Source organism: Hemitrygon akajei, unplaced genomic scaffold (genome assembly GCF_048418815.1).
Source record: "Hemitrygon akajei unplaced genomic scaffold, sHemAka1.3 Scf000117, whole genome shotgun sequence".
Lineage (NCBI taxonomy): Eukaryota > Metazoa > Chordata > Chondrichthyes > Myliobatiformes > Dasyatidae > Hemitrygon > Hemitrygon akajei.
In genome coordinates, this window is record NW_027332003.1 from 1,863,366 (window position 1) to 1,886,282 (window position 22,917).

Consider the following 22,917-nt stretch of genomic DNA (forward strand, 5'->3'; position numbering starts at 1 on the left):
CTGGTGAAATGAAATATCTTTATTGTCATTGCATAGTACAATTTGTCATGCACCGATACAGCGAAAATGAGTTTGCAACCCTCGTTCTCAATGCTATAAAACAACAAATAAAATAAATAAGCAATAAATAAAATCTTGTAAACAACCAGTGCAAGCAATGTCCAGCAGTGCAAAAACGCAACTCAGATGCATGACAGCCATAAAACCAGTATTAAAAGTAGCAATATAACTAATTTATGGATGATGCTTGATCAATTGGTTCAATGCAATTATAACTCTGCGGAAAAAAAGATATTTTTCATTCTGGAAGTCCGAGCATAGAAACTATTATAGCGTCTGCCAGATTGAAGAAGTTCAAACTGATGATTGCATGAGTGTGTATTGTCCTTACAAATGCTTGTACCTTTCCATAGGCAGCGTAAGCTGTAGGTGTCCTCCAGGGCTGGCAGCTGTGTCCGGATGATCTTGTGTGCGCTAGAGACGACCCGCTGAAGTGCTTTCCTATCAGCTGCTGTAGAACTGAGATACCACACTGAGATGCAGTACGTTCAGATGCTCTCTATGGTGCAGCGGTAAAAGGTCACCAGCATCTGTTCAGGTAGACCAGCTTTCTTCAGCGTCCTGAGGAAAAGACAAGCGCTGCTGTGCTTCCGTAACTATTGTTGTGGTGTTAGTGGACCATGTAAGGTCCTCTGAGATGTGTATTCCCAGAAACCGGAAACTGGACACTTCCTCCACTATGTCTCCGTTAACATAGACTGGAGCGTTCTTCTCATCCCGTGACTTTCCAAAGCTGATAATAAGCTCCTTAGTCTTTGCTGTATTAAGAAAATGAGTTTGCAACTATCGTACTCATTGCTATAAAAAACAATTAAAATAAATAAACAATAAATAAAATCAAGTAAACAGCCAGTGCAAGCAATGTCCAGCAGTAGGAAAGCGCCACACAGATGCATGACAGCCATAAAACGAGTATTAAAAGTAGCAATATAACTAATTTATGGATGATACTTGATCAATTGTTTCAGAGCAATTATAGCTCTGCAGAAAAAGATAGTTTTCATTCTGGAAGTGCGAGATCCGCTCTGTACGCTGATTCGTCTGTGTTGGAGATCAACCCGATCACTGTTGTGTCGTCTGCGAATTTGTCGATGGCATTGGTGTTAAATGCAGGTACAAAGTCGTAAGTGAAGAGGAAGTAGTGTATGGAACTCAATACACAACCTTGTGGTGTACCAGTGTTCAGGGTATTAGTGGAGAACAGGCGAGTGTCCCGTCTCACTGCCTACGAACGCTCTGACAAGAAATTCAGGACTCAGTTGCAGAGTGATGAGCTGCTGGAGTTTGGAGATGAGCTTGCTGGGGATGACGGTATTAAATGCTGACAGAAATCTCACAGAAATTGGAGTACCACTTGTCCACCGTTACTTGCATAGACCATCCAATTTAAAAACAAACAGAAAAGAAGAGCACAATCTCTGCCTCAGTCCTAACGCCCTTAATTTAATCAAAAGCCCTTCTTTCCATAACGTACCACGTGCCTCCAGATCAGCTTATTATCCATCCTGGAGATATTGCCACTGATACAGAATCCATCGTCAGTCTACCCTTCCGAAATCCATTTTGATAAAACGCAATATCACTTCTCATTTCCGAAATGCATTTTGATAAAACGCTATAGCACTTCTCATTTCCGAAATCCATTTTGATAAAACGCTATATCACTTCTCCCTTCCGAAATCCATTTTATTAAAACGCTATATCGCTTCTCCTTACCTAAATCCATTTTGATAAAACGCTATATCACTTCTCCTTTCCGAAATCCATTTTATAAAACGCTATATCATTTATCCCTTCCGAAATATAAGATAAACGCTCGATTATCGTACGTTCTATAAACATATATAAATGGGACTTCAGCGAACCAGGCTTATCACTAGAAGAATCAGACGGGGACCTCCCAGCTTTAGAACAGGCAGTAGTACTGCTATTTTCTATGAGCATGGAAGGAGGTCTAACCTGCAATTACGATTTATACAATTTAATAGCATCTCAAAATGTTATCTAATAATAAAAATATCATTTATAATCCATTCCTGAGCACGGCTGACTTGCACTATTCGGAGCCTTCTTAAAGTCACACAAAGCAAATTCTACATTAGTGATATATTCATTGCTACATGTGACTTCCAACCCCTTATCCCCACACAGTTTAATCTTTTTCGCTTAAGTTATCTTGAAAATGAATCGCAGAAAGTGACCCTTCTACTGTGTCAATCTACCCTGTTTCAGTAACAATATTGTTACCCTCATGCATGGATACTGGAACGTTATTATCCCTGCAAACACTTTCCCCACCCTTTTTGTCTTAATCATTCCCCAAAAATATCTAAGTCGACTTTCTGTTCTAATGTTATCACAATATAATCTTCAGTAATCCGTATTTGCAACGTTTACGACGTCCCTAGGCGCGGACTGTTCCCTTTACTACTTATAAGGTCACTCTGGAACTGATATTCTTAACTTTCCCAAACGCCCTAGTGATCTCTCTAATTGCCTCTGCACACTTCTCAGTCCAGCCTGATGCAGGCCTTCCCCTATTAATCCCAATTTACCTGAATCACTTAAAATGCAGTTTGATAAATAGTGTGACATAACCTCACATAAATCTCAAACTTGAGCCCTAACAGACGTTCATCAAGTAAAAGCTGAATCTTCTCCCAATTTGCTTTATCAAAAATCCACCTGCAAAAACGGCTTACAGTCTTCGGTACAAATGCATATCCAAACTCATAACGATGGGGTAATGCTCACTCAACAACCTTCTCACTTCCGACAAATAATTTGAAACCAAAGTTAAATCTACAGCAGTTCTAGAACGATAATGAACATTACATCTCGTGGTGACAAACAGGTTTCCTGAATACATACAGTATCGGGAATAAAAGAACAAATCTGAAATAAACTTCTTAAAATGTTGACCATCAGAAAACAGGCTTTTCGCATTTCACTGCCATATTTGAATTCCATTAAGTGCCTTCACAAATAGACTGGGATACAGATACTCCACACATTACAGCTTCGTTCATAGCTTCCAACGTAACACGAGTTATAACAACATACTCCTCTGCGCTTCCACTTTGATGTAAATTTCCACAGTGGGTCTAGATGATTGGGCAGTACAATTGACGGCATCGGTTATAAAGATTACAAATTTGTAAAGCGTCTTCAGTTAGAGATCTCTGTTTCCGACATATATCCACTGGCTTCACAGTCTGTACTATGACTGGCAGCACATTATCAATATTTGGAATTCCTTGTCCAGGGCCCTTCTCCATGACTGACATTCATATTAACTAATTATCATGTCAATTCTAAATTGACCGACAGGCGCCTCAGCCGGTAAGAGCAGGGCGCACAGGTTGTTGGAAAGGTATCCCATGGTCAGCCTCTCCTCTTCTGTTGGTTCCACTCCAACTGCATGTCGGAGCTCAGCGAGTTGCTGTTGTTGGTTCTAGCCGTACTCACCTTCCCTTTTCTCGCACGGTGTGTCTGGGATCTGAGGAGATGTTTTGAGGCAGGCAGTGAGCAAAGAGGCGAGGTCTATAGACTACATTTGCCAAACGGCTCCACCTACCGGCCTGTTGACTACTTTGCACTGGTTCGTCCCCTCCACACCCCCGCCCCCCCCCCCCCACCCACATCTTCATGCTCTGACTTATTCTCCTTTTATCAGTTCTGATGAAGAGATTTGGCATGAATCATCGACGATTTCCTCTTTTCTATAGAAGCTGTCTGGCGTGCTGAGATCCTCCATCGATTCTGTCTGTTGCTTGAAGTGCTTCAGATTTTTATTTCTTGCACAAATAACCTACGTGTGTAAAGGGAATATAATTGTACTCAGTATTGCAGGGATAGTCACAATAAAGTTCAAATAAGCGTGTGAGGTTATTCTCACTGTTATACCCAGTAAATATTCTTGTAAATAAAATATACCTTTGACCTCCCTCCCTACTCACTGCACCTCAGTCCTTAACATCCTAAACGCACTCAGCGTTTCTGTCTCTTCTGCAGAAGGAGTTTAACTCTAATTGACACTTTTTTCGTGTTCTTTTCTTTCATGTTAACTGTTTGAAAAAGTTGAAGATTGTTAAATATTCGTACTTTGTAACTTTATGCTGTTGTACGATCTGTCATTTCTTGGCCACCGATAATCGTATATTAGCAGTATTTACACAAAATTCACTGAAATCGATACTCATCTAATCGGAACATCAGGACAGTCATCATTTTCATTTAGAATCTTTTCATTGTTGCGTAATCTGTAACAGCTATAAAGTGATACAAAACTTCAGCAGATTAATATGTATAGAATTAATAACGCCGAAGAAAAAAACTGACTGTAAATTATAAAAATTGATAAATAAATAAATAAATATATATATATATATATATATATATATATATATACACACACACACACAAAGAGAAAAAAAAAACATTAGGAATCACCCCCCCCCCCGGAGCAATACGTTTGAACATCATCTAAATATTTTTTAAAAAGTCATCAAACGCCAGTTCCTATTTAAATAAAAAAAATTGGAAGGAAACCATATAACTTAATTCAAATTAAATGATAATAATTGGCAAAAGAGCCCCATCTTCTCTCAAAATCAAATCGAGGATCTAAAGTTCTACTTCAAATTTGTTTTCCAATCTAAGACATAACATTACTTGAGAAAACCATTCAATTAATGTAGGGGTAGAAATATCGTTCCGTTTAAATAAAATATCCCTTCTTACCAGTAGTGTAACAAATGCAATTACATGTTGATCTGAGGATGAGATACACTGAATATGATGCAGAACAATTCCTAATAGAACAGTCAATCTAATAGGTTGTAAATTAATTTCAAAGCTTTAGGAATTGTGGAGAATACAGATTTCTAAAAAGATTTTAATGAAAAACATGATCAGAACATATGTGACAAAGTAGCTACTTCAGTTTTACATCTATCGCAATAGTTGTCTATATTAGGAAATATTTTAGTGTTTCCTGTGTTATGTGTTAAATAATAACGGTGAACAATTTTAAAATTAATTAAACAATGGTTGGCACATACAGAAGAAGAATCTACGTGTTTCAAAACTCGAAGCCAATCTTCATTAACAAAGGTCATATTAAGTAGTCACCCCTAATCTTGTTTAACCTTTAGTGATAGGTTCTCTTTTTGTAACCAAAATAAATTATAAATTCTGTCAATGGAACCTTTCACTAAGGGATTCAATTTCAAAATGATATCCAACAAATCAGATTCTTGTAAATATGGAAACTTATGTAAATATTGCTGTAATAAATGTTTAACCTGAAAATATTGCAAAAAATGTGTATGAGCGAGAGAATATTTATTAATTAACTCCTCAAACGTCATCAATCGACCATCACAAAATAAATGTGTAAAAAATGGATTCATTAATTTTTCAATAGAAGTAAAATGGGGTCAGTTGTTGAAGATTTAAATGAAAAGTTTCGATATAAAACTAGACAACGTAAATTGTTTAAAATAAAAAAAAACGAAACTGTCCCCAGATCCGTAGGGATTGTTTAATAACCGGATAAAGATCTAAATGTGGAATTTTAGAGAGCTGTAAATGTAATGGAGCTCCTAAAATTGAAGTTAAATGGAATTGTTTAACAGCTTTTAATTCCAAATCAACACATAATGGTTTTTGGTTCTTATCAAGCCAATATAAGCAAAACCATAATTGTCTAATATTCACAGCCCAATAATACAGTCTTAAATTAGGAAGTGCAAGTCTACCATCTTTTCAATTTTTTTTGTAAATGATACTTATTAATTCTTAGTCTATTATTGTTCCAAATAAAAGAAGAAATAATAGTCAAATTGATCGATTTTTCTCAGTTAAAAAGATAGATATATTTTGGAAAATATATAAAAATCGAGGTAAAATAATCATTTTCACAGCATGAATACGACCTATTTAAGAATACTAAGTGGATTCCATCTAGAAAATTGTTGTTTCATGGAGTCCATTGAAGGAACTATATTCGCTTTATAGAGATCTTTATATTTTTAGTAGTTATAATACCTAAATATCTAAATGTATTAATAAGTCTAAAAGGAATATTATTATATATACTAACATGGACATTTAACGGGAACAATTCACTTTTATTCAAGTTAAGTTTATATCCTTAATATTTCCCAAAATCTTTAAGTGTTTCCAAAAGATTAGGAATTGATTCCTCAAGATTTGAAATGGAAAAAAAAACCGAAAGATCATCTGTATAAAGAGAAAACTTATGCATGGTTCCATTCATAGAGATACCACGAATATGTTAGCTTCTCGTAATATTATAGCTAAAGGCTCCAATACAAGAATAAATAATGAAGGATTTAATGGACATCCCTGTCTAATGCCACGAGAAAGGGAGAAAAGAGAAGACCTGCATTTATTAGTAATGACCGTGGCAATAGGATTCTTATAAATCATTTGAATCCATCTATTGAAATTATTACCAAAACCAAATTTTTCTAATACTTTGAAAATGGCCACAGAACTCTATCAAATCCATTTTCAGCATCGAGAGAGATAACGCATTGAGGTTGCTTCGATAAAGATAAATATATAATGTTCATCGATCTCCGAATGTTAGAGAAAGAATAACGGACTTTAATAAAGCCCGTTTGATCCATAGAAATTACTTTAGTCAAAAATTTCCAGCGATTAGACATTATTTTAGAGAGAATTTTTGCATCCACATTTAATGGCGAAATAGGTCTATATGATGAACATTCAACAGGATCTTTCTCTTTTTTAAGAATTAAGGAAATAGATGCTTCAAAAAAAGAAAAAGGTAAATTACCCTTCTCAAAGGATTCATGAAATCTTTCCAAAAGGTACAGAGAATGTAATCATTCAATTTTTTGGTAAAATCACACTGAATAACCATCAAGTCCAGGAGCTTTACCAGATTGCATTGAGAAAATAGCTTTCTGAATTGCATGCTCGGTAATTGGAGCATCAAGCATCTGTTGACCTTCAGGAGAATTTTTTTGGAAATTTAATCTTATGTAAAAAAAAAGCCTTCATTTTGGAGGAATCTGCAGGAAATTGAGATCTATAAAGATCAGAGTAAAAAATCTTGAAATCTTAATGTCCTCATGATTACTTACTAAATCTCTATTATTTTTACGAATCTTTAAGACTTGTCTTTCAGCTCTAGCTGTTCTGAATTGAGAAGCACAGAGCTTATTATTTTTATCTCTAAAAATATAAAATTGACTTTTCAATTTAAGCAAATATCCTTCAATAGGATATATTAGTAATAAATTATACTGTGATTGTAATTCTACTCTTTTTTTAAATGAAACAACATTTGGAGAGATTGCATTGATGTTATCTAATTCTTTAATTTGTTTAGAGATTTTATCTAATTCCATTCTTGCTTGTTTCTTCGGTTTAGCTATATACGAAAAAAATTGACCGTGTAGATAAGCTTCTAAAGTATCCCAAATTAGTAACTTAGAGACTTTTCCTATATTATTAAAGAGAAAAAGCTCTTTTATCTGAGCTTCGATAAACTCAACAAATTCCGAACTTTGTAATAAATGTTCTGAAAAACGACAAAATGGTCTGGTAGAAACAACATCTTTCAGTTCAAATATTAAGTTTAAAGGAGCATGATCAGAAATAGCAATCGCATCATACTCACATTTCTAAACATTGAATAAAATTCGAGGGTCAACTATAAAATAGTCGATTCTCGAATATTTATTGTAAAAATGTGAGGAAAATGAGTATTCTCTATCACTAGGGTGCATATGCCTCCAGATCTCAATTAAACCGTAATCAATTAAAAAGGAATAAGTGACGCAGAACGATTAGGGAGTTGATATTTGGATGATGACTTATCCATTAAAAGATTTAGACAAGTACTAAAATCACTGCCCATTAATAACATATATTGATTTAAATCAGGTAATAGAGCAAAAACTGTTTTAAAAATCAGGGGTCATGAACATTTGGTCCATAAATATTAACAAAGTAATATTCATATTACAAATTATTCCTTTAACAATCAAAAGTTTAACATTAATATCAGCTATAATATCCTCTTGATTAAAAGGAATATTGGAATCAATAAAAATAGAAACACCTCTAGTTTTACTCTGTGATTTTGCGTGAAACTGAGGACCCTCTAATATTTAAAAAATCGCTTTTTATCACATAACCTGATATGCGTCTTTTGAGCAAAGATTATGTCAGGCTGGAAACGGTTAATAACTTTCAACGTTTTCTTACGCTTAATAGGATGATTCCAACCGCGGACATTCCAACTTAAAGCATTTACCTGTTTAGATATCATCATGGATCTTTGCATATAAAAACAATAGACGCATGTCAGGATAGGGTAGTCGAAAATGGCGGAGGTGAACAACGATAAAAATAATTGGCGTATGCTCCGGTATTCCATAACGGGGGAAAAAAAATCCCACCCAAACTACAAAGCCCAGAAACAAGTCAATATCAATCGACGCCAGCACCAAGAAAAGCATAGATGCAAATCCAAGCACCGCCTACCAAAGTAAAAAAAACAAAAAAAAACCATCTCTGTCTCCCTCTACCGAACATAAAACCCATTACAGTCGACATATATCTCAATAGAATTAACTTGGACGGAAAGTGTTTTTCTTGTGAAAGAAACGACCTTCAATTTGAAAGTAACCTGCACAAAATTAGATAAGGGATGAAAAACACATCTAAAACAATTCTCTAAATATTTGCACAAAAGAAAAACTATCGCCAACTTTAAATTGTCCGATCTATCTTTAGAAAATAAGGGAATCCAAATAATTACTGAAAAGTTCCTTACAAAAGCATACGATACAAAAAAAAATAATTAATTTAAATCTGCAGAAAAAAAATCTAAATGGTTCAAACTTATTACAGTCTTTCAACAGTTCTCCCTCTATGTCGTCCGAAATTGAAGCCATCCAAACCAGTCTGTTTCAGAGATAAAAATGTATTTTGGGGAAAAGACTTCTGTAACCATCAGATCTTCCAATCTCATCACTCTTTACACCCGAGACAATCAAGCTTCAGGTTTCAGACTCGTCATCGGATGCGTCGGATAAAGAATTAATAAAACTCAATGCTTCGACTGGATCATCAAAAATATGAAAGCCAGACATTCTGACAAAAAAAAACCTAAATTTCGCTGGATACTGAAGCAGTGGAAAGAGCTTTTTTTTTCATATGCTAATTTCATAACCGATGCAAATCCAGTACGCCTCTTAACCATTTCACGTGGAAAATCTTCAAAAAGGCGAATGTCTGAATCCTGATACTGAAATAGTCTTTTTTTTCTCGCAAGCTTAATAATACGGTTTTTGTCTCTGAAACGGAGAAAACACACAACAATATGTCTGTTTTTATCTTGATCCAAAAATTTAATTTACTTATTTTTTTTGCAATTTAGTTTTTGTTATTGAAGTTCATCAAACATTCATTTCCATAAGATGTATCTAAATGCCGATTCTGTGAGCCATTTCGATATCTGAAGGCTGTAAACAAACCTCCGGAAATAAAGACTGAAACATTTTTGCGAAAAAATCCAGTGTGTCGGCCGATTCTGATTTCTCTTTTAATCCAACAATTCCGATATTATTCCGACGTGATCGATTTTCGAGATCGACGATCCGTTGTTGGACTATTTTCCAAACGAGAAGAAAGGTCAGCAGCATTTCGACTAACTTCTTTAAGATCAAGGCTCAGAGAGTCAGCTTTTCCTTCGAATTCCTCTGTTAATTGAGTTTTCTCAATGCCGATATTGCTGATTTGAGATTCTAGTCTCTTTACCCAGGGGGATTCCTCCGAGAATTTGTCAGCTTTTTTGTGCTTCCCATTGCCTAGATCCGGATTTCTTTTGGCGCTTCTGAGAGCATCCATAATTATAACTGTTCCTCTACAGATCTGACTGAATAAAATTGAAATTTCAAATTTTAAAACGGAAAAGGGAGAGATTAAAGGTGGTCAAGAAGCGACTTTGCCTTACATGTCCATAAACGTGAGGCGGAGCAGGAATTCAATTATATTATGATCACTGCCTTTTAATGGTCCCTAATAAGATCCGGGTCGTTACACAACACCCAATGTAAGATAGCAGTTCCCCGATTAGGCTCAATCATCAGCTGCTCTAAAACACTGCATTGAAAGCATCCACTCTCTTGCAATCTGACACATTCTAACTCTCCAAATACTCCTGCAGATTGAGTCATCCACTACAATTATGTCATTGTATTTATTACATAAATGCCAAAAAATTCAGGAGTATCTGGGGCAGAAGTGAGCATAAATGTTTTTTTACCGAGGAAAGAAGGTGTTTTAGAAGCTAAAAGGCCTGAAGGTAGATAAGATTCCTGGACCAGAAGGTGAACCCCGCCCCAGTGTACAGTAATACCCCTCTATGTCCTTCTCATCCGTGGACCTAAGTAAACGTCTTTTAAACATTGAAATCGTCCCTGCCTCTTGCTCATTGCGCATTCTCCCTCCCTCTGAATGAAGAAGGTTCTCCTTAGTTTCCTCAAAATGTAATGAGTAATGATCTATCAAGAATGAATAGATTTTGCAATGGTTCTGGGCGACCAGAAAGTTGCAAATGTCACTGCACGCTTTAAGAAGTGAAGGAGGCAGAGGAAATAAACTTTTATGACAGCTAGTCTGATCTCAGTGGCCAGGAAGATATTCGAGTGTAATAACGGTGAGTTTTTTGGGTACTGTAATTAGGGACACATGATGAAGTAGGCCAAAGCCAGAAGGACTCCTTTCGATGAAATCTTGTCTGACAAATCTCTTGGAATTATTTCAGGAAATAACAGTCGGGATAGCTAAAGCAGAGGCAGAGGATGTTGTTTGTTTCGATTTTCAGATGACCTTTAACAAGGTGCCCCATGCAAGGCTAATTGAGATAGTAAGGAGGCATGGAATCCAAGGGGAATTTGCTTTGTGCATCCAGAACTGGCTTGCCCACAGAAGAAAAAGCGTGGTTATAGACAGGTCATATTCTGCATGGAGTTCGTTGACCAGTGGTGTGCCTTCAGGATCTGTTCTGGGACCCCTGCTTTTCGTGATATTTATCGGATTCCTTCTTTTCAGAGCAAACACAAGGGAATCTGCAGATCCTGGAAATTCAAACAACAACACACAGAAAATGCTGGTGGAACACAGCAGGCCTGACGATGGGTCTCGGCCCGAAATGTCGATAGCGCTTCTCCCTATTGATGCTGCCTGGCCTGCTGTGTTCCACCAGCATTTTGTGTGTGTTGTTCCGTCTTTTTCAGTCCTTGTCATTACCCACCTACCACCTCACAGCGTCTCACTTCATCTCCCACCTCCCCCACCCACTCACCTTCACTCTTATCTGGCTTCACCGATCATCTACCAGCTTGGACTCTTTCCACTCCCCGCACCATCCTACTCTGGCTTCTCCCCACTTCCAGTCCCGATGAAGGGTCTCGGCAGGAAATCTCTGTTTTGCTTTATCCCCCTCTATAGAAGCTACCTGACTTTCTGACTTCCTCCAACATTTTGTGTTTGTTACTCTGCATATCCAACATCTGCAGAATCGCATCGGGACAGAGTGCAGAACGCAGAGACTACATCGGCTCTCACTGATGTCGAGGAGGCCACACCTGGAAAACTGGAAACAGCAGATGACCCCAACAGGCACGATGTTGAAAAGTTGCCTCATATGGAAGGACTGTTCGCGACCCTGACTAGTGAGGAGAGTGGTTTGGGGCAGGTCTGGCACTTCATTCAGTTGCTGTTGGCTTCCAGCCCCCTACACCCCACCTTATCGCTGTAAACCTCTCCCTTTTGTGGACAACACTTATCCTGTGCCCGAGCACCGATTGCAACCTGGGTGTCCCGCTTTGGTGTACCGGCCCACATTACCTCCGACAGAGGCACCCAGTTCACCTCCAGCCTGTGGTCAGCTATGGCCAGCGGTTTGGGCACATAGCTGCACCACACAACTGCCTACCACTCACAGTCGAACGGACTGGTGGAGCGTTTCCACCGTCACCTGAGGTCGGCTCTCATGGCCCGCCTCAAATGGCCGAACTGGGTGAACGAGCTTCCCTGGGTCCTGCTCGGAATCCGCACGGCGCCCAAAGAGGATCTGCACACCTCGTCGGCCGACTTGGTGTATGGCGCACCCCTGGTCGTCGCAGGAGAGTTCATACCAGCCCCAAGGGGGCAAGAGGAAGAACCCGCAGCAGTCCTGGACAGGCTAAGTGAGAGGCTCGGTAACCTGGCCCCCATACGCACTTCACAGCATGGGCAGAACCCGACCTGCCTACCCAAAGACATGCAGAACTGTAAGTTTGTTTTTGTACGACGGGGCGGACACCGGACACCGCTACAACGGCCCGACGAGGGGCCGTTTACGGTGATCAGAAACAACGGGTCTACGTTTGTGCTGGGCATTGGGGGGAGAGAGGCGGTTTTCACCCTGGACCGACTCAAACCGGCTCAAGTGTACTTGGCGCAGCCGGTCGAGATTCAGGCACCGCGGCGCAGAGGCGGACCTCTCAGACTGAGAACACTGGGGAGTGTATCGCTAGTTCTGTGGGTGGGGGGGGGTTATGTGGCGACCAACTTACCAGCGCACTCGAACCGGCTCACAAAATGGCGCGCCGGCATTGAGGCCGGACCCAAAATGGGCGCCAGGCCTTCTTCACCAGCAAGGGGAAAAGCCCGTGCGCGGGACTGGTCCCTGAATATGCGCACGGGCAGGGCGAGAACATGAAGGCTTTAAAGCAAGGCCGAGAAGTTTGAATAAATTTCTTTTGCAACTGCAACTCACCGACTGCGTGTCGTTAATCCAGCGCTGTGTGTAGCACACCGCTACAGTTTGTCATTTTGAAGCTCTAAAAGATGGAAATAAAAAAATAAAAAGTAATCTTGCTTAAAATATTAAAGAAACGTGTCATCTTTAAATTTTTGACTTTTGGATATCACGTCATCTTTTACTCGCTTAGCTGTTTACAGTGACAGACATTTTGACTAGGGGTGCCCCAATTTCTGCATGCCACGGTATTTTGGTTATTTTTGCGCTGAAATTTATTCCTGCCACATTTTCTTCCTTTCACATTTCCCCCGAAAAGTCATTCTTCGAAATCACATGTACTGTGAAGCATTTGTGAATGATTCTCTGATTCGTGCGTCTCCATCATTTTCACCGTTTCAAAATACATATATTTTAATATTATAAACATGTGAAATTCCGCACATGATGTAATCCAAAGAAACACACTAAACACTGGAGAAACTCAGTAGGTCAGGCGGCATCTGTGGACATGAATAAACAGTTGACGATTATTCCATCATCGACCCGAGACCTTTCTTCGCGTCTGGCAAGTAAGCGGGGAGACGCCAGAATAAATGGCGTAGGGAGGGAAAAGAAGAAGCGAAATGCGTATAAAAGACAAATCGCTGGAGCGGAAGCAATCTGGTAAGTGAGGACAGTGGAGCACAGGGAAAACGGAGCAGGACGGGGACGACGTGTGAGGTGATAGGCGGGTGAGAATAAACATGAGGCCAGAGCAGTGAATAGAAGGAGAGAGGAGGAGGAGGGATGTTTTTAACCGACATTCATGACATCAGATTGTTGCTCCTACGTCTTGAGTTTATCCTCACCGATGGCACAAGAATAATCCATAGACCTGCTGGAGCGATGGTGCTCGACGAAATAACGCCGTCTCCTAGTTTATTTTCCTCCTCACGATGGTGTTAGAGAAGGCCAGAAACATAGAAAAGTAGTTACAATATCAGTGGATGAAACATTCATGTGTGGTGAAATAACGTTAGCCGCGCACAAGTATTCCACAGTCCGAGTACCTGAACCCTGTGGCTATGTTTGTTCTCCAATGCACTGGAGACATCATTGTGAACACTGAAAGTGCAGTAGCCGAGGTCGGCAGGTATGCAACTAAACTGCTGTGTCAGTCTCTTCTATCAGATTTAACCGGAGAAATTCAACACATTTCGCTATGGTACTCTAGTCAGACCAATATTATATACCATTCCATCATGATTTTTCCAGTCAGCGAAGGCAGGTATTCGGAATGTATTGAACCCTACGTTATCAATCTGCATGACTGCCTCCAATGATGGTTGAACTTCAATTTCCTTGTTTTTTGTCTACATCAGCCCTCTAGAGAGCCTGATCACTCATTATGAATATCACTCATCCGTGGAAGGTAATCGCCACATACCTCAAAACTGACCCTCGTCTTCCCTTCAATGGTCGTCTGGCAAACTGATCAATTTCTTTCTCGAACTGACGACGGAATCACTTGCTACTACATAGTCCTGTCAAAACCATGGATTCGGCAGTGCAGTTAGGACAATTGCGATTGCGAATTTGCACGTGTCAGCTAAATATTACTTATTCCTCATTGTATTTAACATCATACTTGCCATCGTCGTACCTGTCCAGACTTGGACAGAGCATAGCAACGTTTCGCTGCCATTTTGCATTGGCCTTCCCTGAGATATTGGAGTTACAAATCAACTCCTTTTGAGAGCTTCAGTTAACGGCTCTCTTTGGCCCAGCGTTTATTGTTTATTTTCCCTTTAAACGCCAATTCACTTTTTTTTCTATATTTTTAGCTGGTGGTTAAACGTACTGCTTCCGTAGGTTGCATACTGATTCCTAATGGGTTTTATTTGTAGTTTTTTTTCCAGTTAGATGAGGTTTTTTTTCCCTTCTTTTTTTTCTATATATATAAATGTATATATATATTTCATTTTTTATAAATTATGATTAGTTTTTTTTCTTCAGCTCTATTAATTGTATACATATTGATTTGTTGATATTTTGTATTATTCTACAGTTGTGGAAGATTATGTATGAATAAAAATATTCTAAAATGAAAATATTTTCCCTTTAACGCTGTTCATATTAAAGTCTGTGGAATATCGACCAGCTTCAGTGTCTCTCACTCCGCACTTGGGCGATATCCGAAAGTGGTAACAAGTCCCTCTAGAAACAGTGAACGGTTTTTCTTACGTGCAATCCAGTTCAGACAATTTAATGCACAACTACATCAAGATTGATAATTTAGTGATCGAAACCGGCTTCAAAGATTACCGGGAGAAGACCGGGGAATGGGTTTGCGGAGGGGTAAAAAGGATCCGTCATGATGGAATGGCGGAGCAGGATTGATGGGCCAAGTAGCCTAATTCTGCCCCTACATTTTGTGGTCTTATCGTTACTCGTCTTGCCAGAGAGCTTCCACTGCAGAAAAGGCGGTCATGGGCCGACATATCGGACCGGGAATAGAGACAGGAATTGAAGAATTTAGTCACTGGGAAATTGTGCTTTATTTTGTGGCTGGAGCTCAGGTGATCGACGAACCCTCAATTCTTCTGAAGAAGAGACGCGACCAGAAATATCGACTGCTTATTCATGCCCAGTTGCTGACCTGTTGAGGCCTTCCAGCATTTTGTGTAGGCTGCAATTAATTTAATTAACGGGTTCAATACGTTCAGTGCCTTTGTAAGTCTGGATGCTATATTAGTTTAAAACTCTTCACGATATTAACTTACAAACATCATATTATTTTTAAAATATTTCCATTGCAGGATCTATAACTGAGATAATTTCCAGCGTGAAACTGAGCTTCCCAATAGCAGGAGGTCATTGATCTATGATGAAAAATTCCATGGAACTCAGGAATGGACAAGATCAAAGATAGTAATCGTGAAACCGAGAGGTGAGACTGAGAGTGTTTCGCAGCAACATTCACTGAATTCTCGCATCGTCATTTCTTCGCCTTTGAGATTTTGCAATTTCGTGTCAAGCTATCCATACGTGATCACAACTGGAATTTTACTTGAATTACATCATGTTTATTTTTACCCCAGCTGTTGGAAGACACGTCAGTCTTGTGTAGTATTGAATATTCAGTGTGCTGGGGAGAGTATAAACGAATGACCGTGGTGATTCATCAGCTCAGTGTTTCTTCAGAGAGATCGTGGGCAGCTGGAAGACAGACTGAATCTCACACAGAATACGTGAAACATTTTCCCGTGTGAGAGAGATATATTACATGTTCATTGCCGTTATTGGTGTTCCTGGTAAGAACACAGGTGAACCAACATTTGCAGTTCTGTGTGAGTGGTCTTTGGACTCGTTCAGTTACCGACAGCGTTGTGATGCCGGTGTATCAGTCAGTGCGGTGCAGACTGCTGAGAAAACTCTACGCTCGGTCAGAAGTGCCCTTGCAGTTTAATCAGTTGCCTAGGCTGAAACTAAGCTCGCAATTAAAACGGATGTAAAGTGAAGATGGGGGAGATGGATTCATGTTGTGAAATCATGGCAGGCAGTTTTGATTTTTCAATGCAAAGCCGTTCTCAGAGTAAACTCGGATACTGCAGCGGGCTCTGACCCATTTCGGGGTTCTTGGTGTTATTCCATTTCAACCGTGTAACATATTTTAAATTAACGAAATTGCTGCAGGTTTACAGGTGATTCTGGAAGCGGATCGCCGGTGAGATTCAGGCGAGAGCGTCAGACAGCACTTGTGAGTTAATCTCCGAACCATCGGGAGTTCGGAAAATTGAAATAAGGGTCTGTATGCAGTTTCGTGAACCAGGGTTTGCTTCCATGCCCTGATTGAAGAGGGGGTTGAGAAAACACAGAGATGCACGATGGGGATCAGACCAGATAAGTTTCATGCGATACTCCGCTCTGGAACAATGAGCATCAATGTATTTAGAATAATGCTGCAGTGACTTAGAGTAATCCCGGGGGGGGGGGGGAAACCCAACAACAACAAATGTTTTGAAGGACCTATATTATTCTCCCCTTGGAAATCGGATGTTTTAAGCACTAAAGTCCAGAATACCCGAAACATTCGGCGGGTCAGCCAAAATCTTAAAAAGCGAAATTTAAAAATTTCTGATCGGTTACCTTAACATAGTGTGAAGGAACCGCGGCCAAGCGCAGTTGCAGAATTTAAAACAAGGGATCCAAGCGAAGTTCCTGGACGAAATAGGCAAACGGGAGTTGAGGACGCGTCGAAGACATAAGAACGGGAGAAATAAATTAAATCATGGGCTGATCGAACTCTTCCAGGCCTCCCATTCCCTTGCCTTCGATTGATTTCAACGAGGTCACCCCTAATTCTGCTGAGGTCCGGTGAATAGATACCCAGTGCCAACAGACTCTCCTCATGTGACAATCCGTTCAGTTTCAGTGCTAAGGGCACAGACACAGATAAGATCGTCCCTTTAGAACAGGGATGAGGAGGACATTCTGCAGCGGAAATAAAGCATCTGTGGAATTCATTGTCATGGCTCGTGGTGGAGCCCATCTTATTGGGTTTATTTAAAGCGGAGGGTGACAGGTTCTTGATTAGTAAGGTTGTCAAAGGTGACGAGAAAACGCTAGGAGAATTGCGTTGAGAGGGATAATGTATCAATCATGATGGAATGACGGAGAAACATCGATGAGCCGAATAGTATAATCTGTTTCTATGTCTTGTGGCATTGTGGCCAAGTTCGGTGACGAACTAATGGTGAATATTGTTTTTAATGACTCACATACCAACCTGTCTGGCGTCCCTGGGACAAAAGGCGGAGGTTCGGAAGTGATTGCTTCAAAGATGGTCTCCCAGATAAACATGGCGCGACGAAGATGGGAGTCGAACCCACGCGTGCCGTGCACAATGGATTAGCAGTCAATTGCCTTAACCGCTCGGCCACTTCTTGCTCTTGTGATTGGAGCTTCTGAATCTCTTCAGAGCAATTACAGACTCTGCTTCCGATTCACACATTTGTTTTCAGATTCTATGTCGATTTCCTTTGCTCTCTGTGATGACCAGAGTTCATGGACATGGATAAGGAAAGTGTAGAGAGATTTGTGCCAACCACAGGAAACTTGGAAATAGCTAATGCAGGTACCTTCGGCGCTATGGACATGCTGTGGCAAAAGGCTCCATTCCGTGCTCCGCAACTCGGAGAACCCGTGACTGTTTTCTGTTGTACAATGAGATAAATTTATGTTGAATTAAATAAAATTTCAGTAGCTTTCTTATCATATTGCTCGTTTTCAAGTGAACAGATATTAAGGGAATTTGCCACCTGGCTCTAGAATGACGACTTTCCGTGTATTGGGCAAATGCAATAACCCGATAGATACTGTATTACAGACACGCTGAAGGGCACCCCCGGCTGTGCGCAGTCGCAGATCCGAACACCCCAATGCTTACACGACACAAACACATGGCTGTTCGGTTCTGGATTACCAAACCAACGGCTGAAATATCTAAAAAAAAATCGAGTTCACTCTATCAATAATGTATTAAATGTGGTGAAACATATTCAATTATTCCATTCCCAGAATATAACGCGGCCGTAAAAGACAGTGGTGTGGGCATTTTACAACTCCTTTCTGTGTGACAGAAAGAGAATATTGAATTTAAATGTACAGCCTAAAGCAGGAATGAATGGAGAGATATTAAGAACAATGATCTAATTTTCACCTTGGGATAACAACACTGCATACCAGTACTTTTAGTTCGGTCAGGAAACCATTCTACACGTGGAAACTCCTGGCAGCAGTCAGCATGTTCCCCATTTTTTCCATTGGAATTTCCCATAGAATGCGGCCGTGTGGCCTAATGGATAAGGCGTCTGACTTCGGTGCTTGAATCGAAGTAATCAGAAGATTGCAGGTTCGAGTCCTGTCACGGTCGTTTTACTAAATTGGTGATTTTGGTTCCATTCTGTCTCTCACTCTCTGCAGCATGGTTGTCCCAGTTCCGCGTGGGGACTAATCGAAGTATACCACCTCAGTGGAAAATGTAATGCCACATCATTGTTATACGCATCAAATAATATCATACGTCAAGTCTGTGAGGTATTTCTGCAAACACTTTCATAATCAATTCACTGGAGCTCCTCAGATGTTCGGGTGGAGCTGTTGTTGGGACGGTAAGTTTATTTCACAATCAGCTCTGTCTCCGAGCCCACCTTTTCGGCGAGAATTCCCCACCCAGTACCGACGGTACATTCTCCTGTCTCCAACCCTCCACCTATTCTTGGACAAAGCGCGCTGTTTCTCTACCTGCTCTGGATATCTTCATCCCTAATTGCCGACGGGGCATCACCGCCTCAACATCAGGAATACTCACTTCAAATCGAACCTTACCCGGTGTGAATGCACTTCCCCTCCAATCTGCCAACATCAGTGTCAAAGTTACAATCGATCCCACTGTCAAAGTGGTTGCTGTTGTAGATTGGCGGTGTGACCTCTGCGTTGGTGAGAGCAGGTGGTAATAGATGGTAATAGGACCTAGTTGAGTCATTACCTGGTCAGGTAAACACATTAGAAAGTGGATACCAACTCACTGGAGACAGGTAAAGCCCAACGTTGAAGTTAGGACCTCTGTACACGTGGATGTTGTCTGCTCATAGCGTGTTGAAGGGCGTGCCGATGTAGAATGCAATCAGCTAAATCTCTTTGCCGTGCTGCCCACTCAATCCGAGCAGGAACCAGGCCCGATCTGATCTCAGGAGTACTCAGCGCGAATTCCGCCAGTTCGCCTCGAGACGGCAGTATTTCCGCTAGCATCTCCTTTTCCTCCATGTCACAGGAAGCTACGGCTTTGTCGGTCACTTGACCGATGGAAATTTACACTGGGGTATGGGATTCATTATCGAACGTACTGTGGTTCTGACGATACCGGAGATATAATGAAAAAAGAAAAATAAAAGGGAGGAAGAGTTTAGTAATTGGTAGGAAGTGAAGTTCGGGAGCTGCGATCGCCGAAGTTTCTGTTGCCGTGCTCTGTCACTCCCGGATTCTAAACTAGTTTTATTCTACCTGCTGCCATGTTCTCTGATGAGCGCTAATTCTATAGTGTCAAGATGGAAAACACTGCGACTGCCTCCGGGAAGAACTTAGATATTATGTTTATCAATTAATGGAATAATTGACAGAAACGGACATTTCTTTACACTGATGAACTGTTGCTTGAACTTGGTCTTCGTTACCCCGTAAATAAAAGTGTTTGTGCAGCAACTTAATGTCAGCAACATCTCTCCGGAGTTGTTCTGTGCGTTAGATGTGGGAATTCCGGGATATCTCCTGCGTTCCTGATATACACATCTGCTCCAGGGTGGGGAGCAGGTGGTCGCAGTGATCTGGTGCCTGGCACTCTGGTAGCATGGAAGAACAGAGAGATGAAGAGGACTGCGGTGGTGATGGAAGATGAAATAGTCAGAGGAACAGAGGCTAGATTCTGTCGACTCGACAGTGGCACATGGACGGCATGTTTCTCCGAGGCGTCAGGGTCAGGGAAGTCTCTGATCGCTCCACGGCATTCTCACGGGGGAGTGTGAGCAACCGGAAGCCGAGATATATCTGACCACCGGTAACATACACGGGGAAATAGGTACACACTGAAGAGAGATTTTATGGAGCGAGACAGGAAGCAGACAAACAGGACATTCAAGGTAGTTATATCTAGACCACTGCCTGTGCACTCGCCAGTGAAGGTAAGGATAGGATGATCTGACAGGTGCATGTGTGGCTGAAGAACTAGTGTAGGAGGGAAGGATGGATTATCGGGATCTTTATTTAGGGAGACATCTGTGGAGGCCGGGTTATTTGATATATAAAAGGCAGAAATTGATAGATACTTGATTACTCGGGGCATGAAGCGTTACGAGAAGACAAGATTGGGCTGAGAGAGATCGGAGCAGACTCGATGATCCAGCTGGCTTAGAGCTTTTCTCGTATATGTTACGGTCTTATTGTCTAAAACAGAGCTAGACCGGAAGGGTCATTGGGAGATAACCCGACAGGACGAGTCTGATCGCAGAGTGTCAGCAGAGGATGGAAACCGGAGGGATTCGGAGAAAGGTATTTGCCGGGGAGGGAGTTGAGTGATGATTGCAGAACGCAGCAGAAATTGGACAAGGGGCATGGATAGCGAGGGTGGCACTTCACATTGGTTTAGAGCGGAACAAGTTTCAGGCTTGAGCGCGGCACGGGCTCATTTGTTCTCTCATGTAGCTGCATCCACAAGTTAAAGTGGAGACGGGTGCATACTTAAATGATGGAGGAGCTGTGGGCGATGGGGTCCGGCATAGTAGAGGAGCTGAGACATGGGAGGATTAACCATGGTCATGCAGATTGCCAGCGCTAATTTTAGGGGCCGTTTGGCCTCCTGTGCTTTGCTCTGCTGCGAGTACCGGAACAACCACAGGGTCGGTCCATTGCAGTTCGCAGGCAGCCTGTGTGCTCCGCGTCCCTCACTGTGTTAACGAGATGGGTGTACAGTCAATCTCCCAGAACTGCTACTCCTCCCTGAACTCTCAGTGATCAACCCTCCGACGCTCCACCCATTCCTCAGGGGGCCACTGCACAGGATCGGAAAGGCTACAGAAAGTTGCAGTCTCAGCTAAATTGATGTCGGGCATTGTCCTCTCCAGCTCCAAAGGCATCTTCGACAGGCGATGATCAGAGATAGGGCATCGATCACTAAGTATCCCCATCACCCAGGACACGCACTCTTCTCATTGCTACCGTCAGGGGGAGTTAACGGTGCCTGAACACCCACAATCAACATTTCAGATACAGTTTCTTACCCTCCGCCATCAAATTTCTGAATAGAAAATGAGTCCATATATACGCCCACATAATTTCCCTCCCTTTATGAACTACGTATACATTGAAAAATACGTAATTAATATTAATATATATTTCTCAATGTAATTTATACTTTTATAACTTTGCATTTTCTGTCTTAGTGTCATAAGACAACAAATGTCTAGATATGCGCCAGTGATATTAAACCTGATTCTGACATCCCCACCGTCAAACACACGGCGCTCCCTCCCGGGTCCCTCGGTAATCAGACTCTCCGTACTCATCCACCTCCCCCGCCCCCCCACACCCCATCACTTCCACAGTCACGCCCAGCCACAGCTCCCTTCTCAGATCTGTTACTGATTACGTCTCCGAGCCCCTCGTCCACCCCAATCCTTTATCTCTAAACAATTATCACCCCCTCCGACAGCAACATCACCTCCAACGATATCCAAACCACGCCCCTCCCTTGCCCCTCATCGAATGTCCCCTCTCCACACGCTGATTCTTAATATCACTGTTCTCTGATTCTCACACCTCCCATTCCAGTTGTTACTGTCTCTCTGCAAGATACCGTTATGGGTTTGGTGCTTCGCCCCGAGTAGATTGACAGACGTGCGAAAGGATGGAGGTTGTTAAGAGGGGGAATGTTGTGGGTATGGCGTCTGTCCAGTGATAGCTGGTAAGTCTGGCATTACCCCACGGACAGGTTATCCTCCTGCGCTCTGACTATCCGAGCCATCAACTCAGACCTATCTATCCTCACGGCATGTGATACCAATATGGTGGGAGAGACCATTTGGGATGTAGGCCCACGTTAGTAATGTGACTGCTCGCATTTTCCCTGACGGTGTACCGCTCCGGTTCCACACGACCCTCCCCGCACCCCAGGCGGCGTCACTATCAGCTGACAGTTTTCCACAGAGTGGCTCAGTGTTGGAAGGGAAGAGGGGTGAGCTGTTAGTGTGGGTGTGTCAGCATGCTGTTTTCACTGCCCAAGGAGCTGGTTATTCCCGGTGGGGCTGAATGTACCTTCCCAATGAACAGTCGGATTTGACACCAGCGAGCGTTTGACAAGAGATGCAGACCAAGTTAATGCAAACAGCGTTGGCTTTATTGATTCATACAGTTAGTTTGGGAAATGGTTATACCACCGCGGGACAGATGTCAGAAAGGCAGTGTGGTCAGTAGTGAGCTCCGAGAAGAAGCTGCCACAAGCCGTGGAA

At 41.5% G+C, this 22,917-nt stretch overlaps 1 non-coding gene across 1 annotated transcript; it reads left to right on the forward strand.

Moving 5' to 3' along the window:
- Positions 1-18,702: 18,702 nt before the first annotated feature.
- On the forward strand, positions 18,703-18,791 carry trnar-ucg (transfer RNA arginine (anticodon UCG)). The gene is given in 2 exon segments: positions 18,703-18,739; positions 18,756-18,791. It is a non-coding gene; the product is annotated as a tRNA-Arg (tRNA).
- Positions 18,792-22,917: the final 4,126 nt, after the last annotated feature.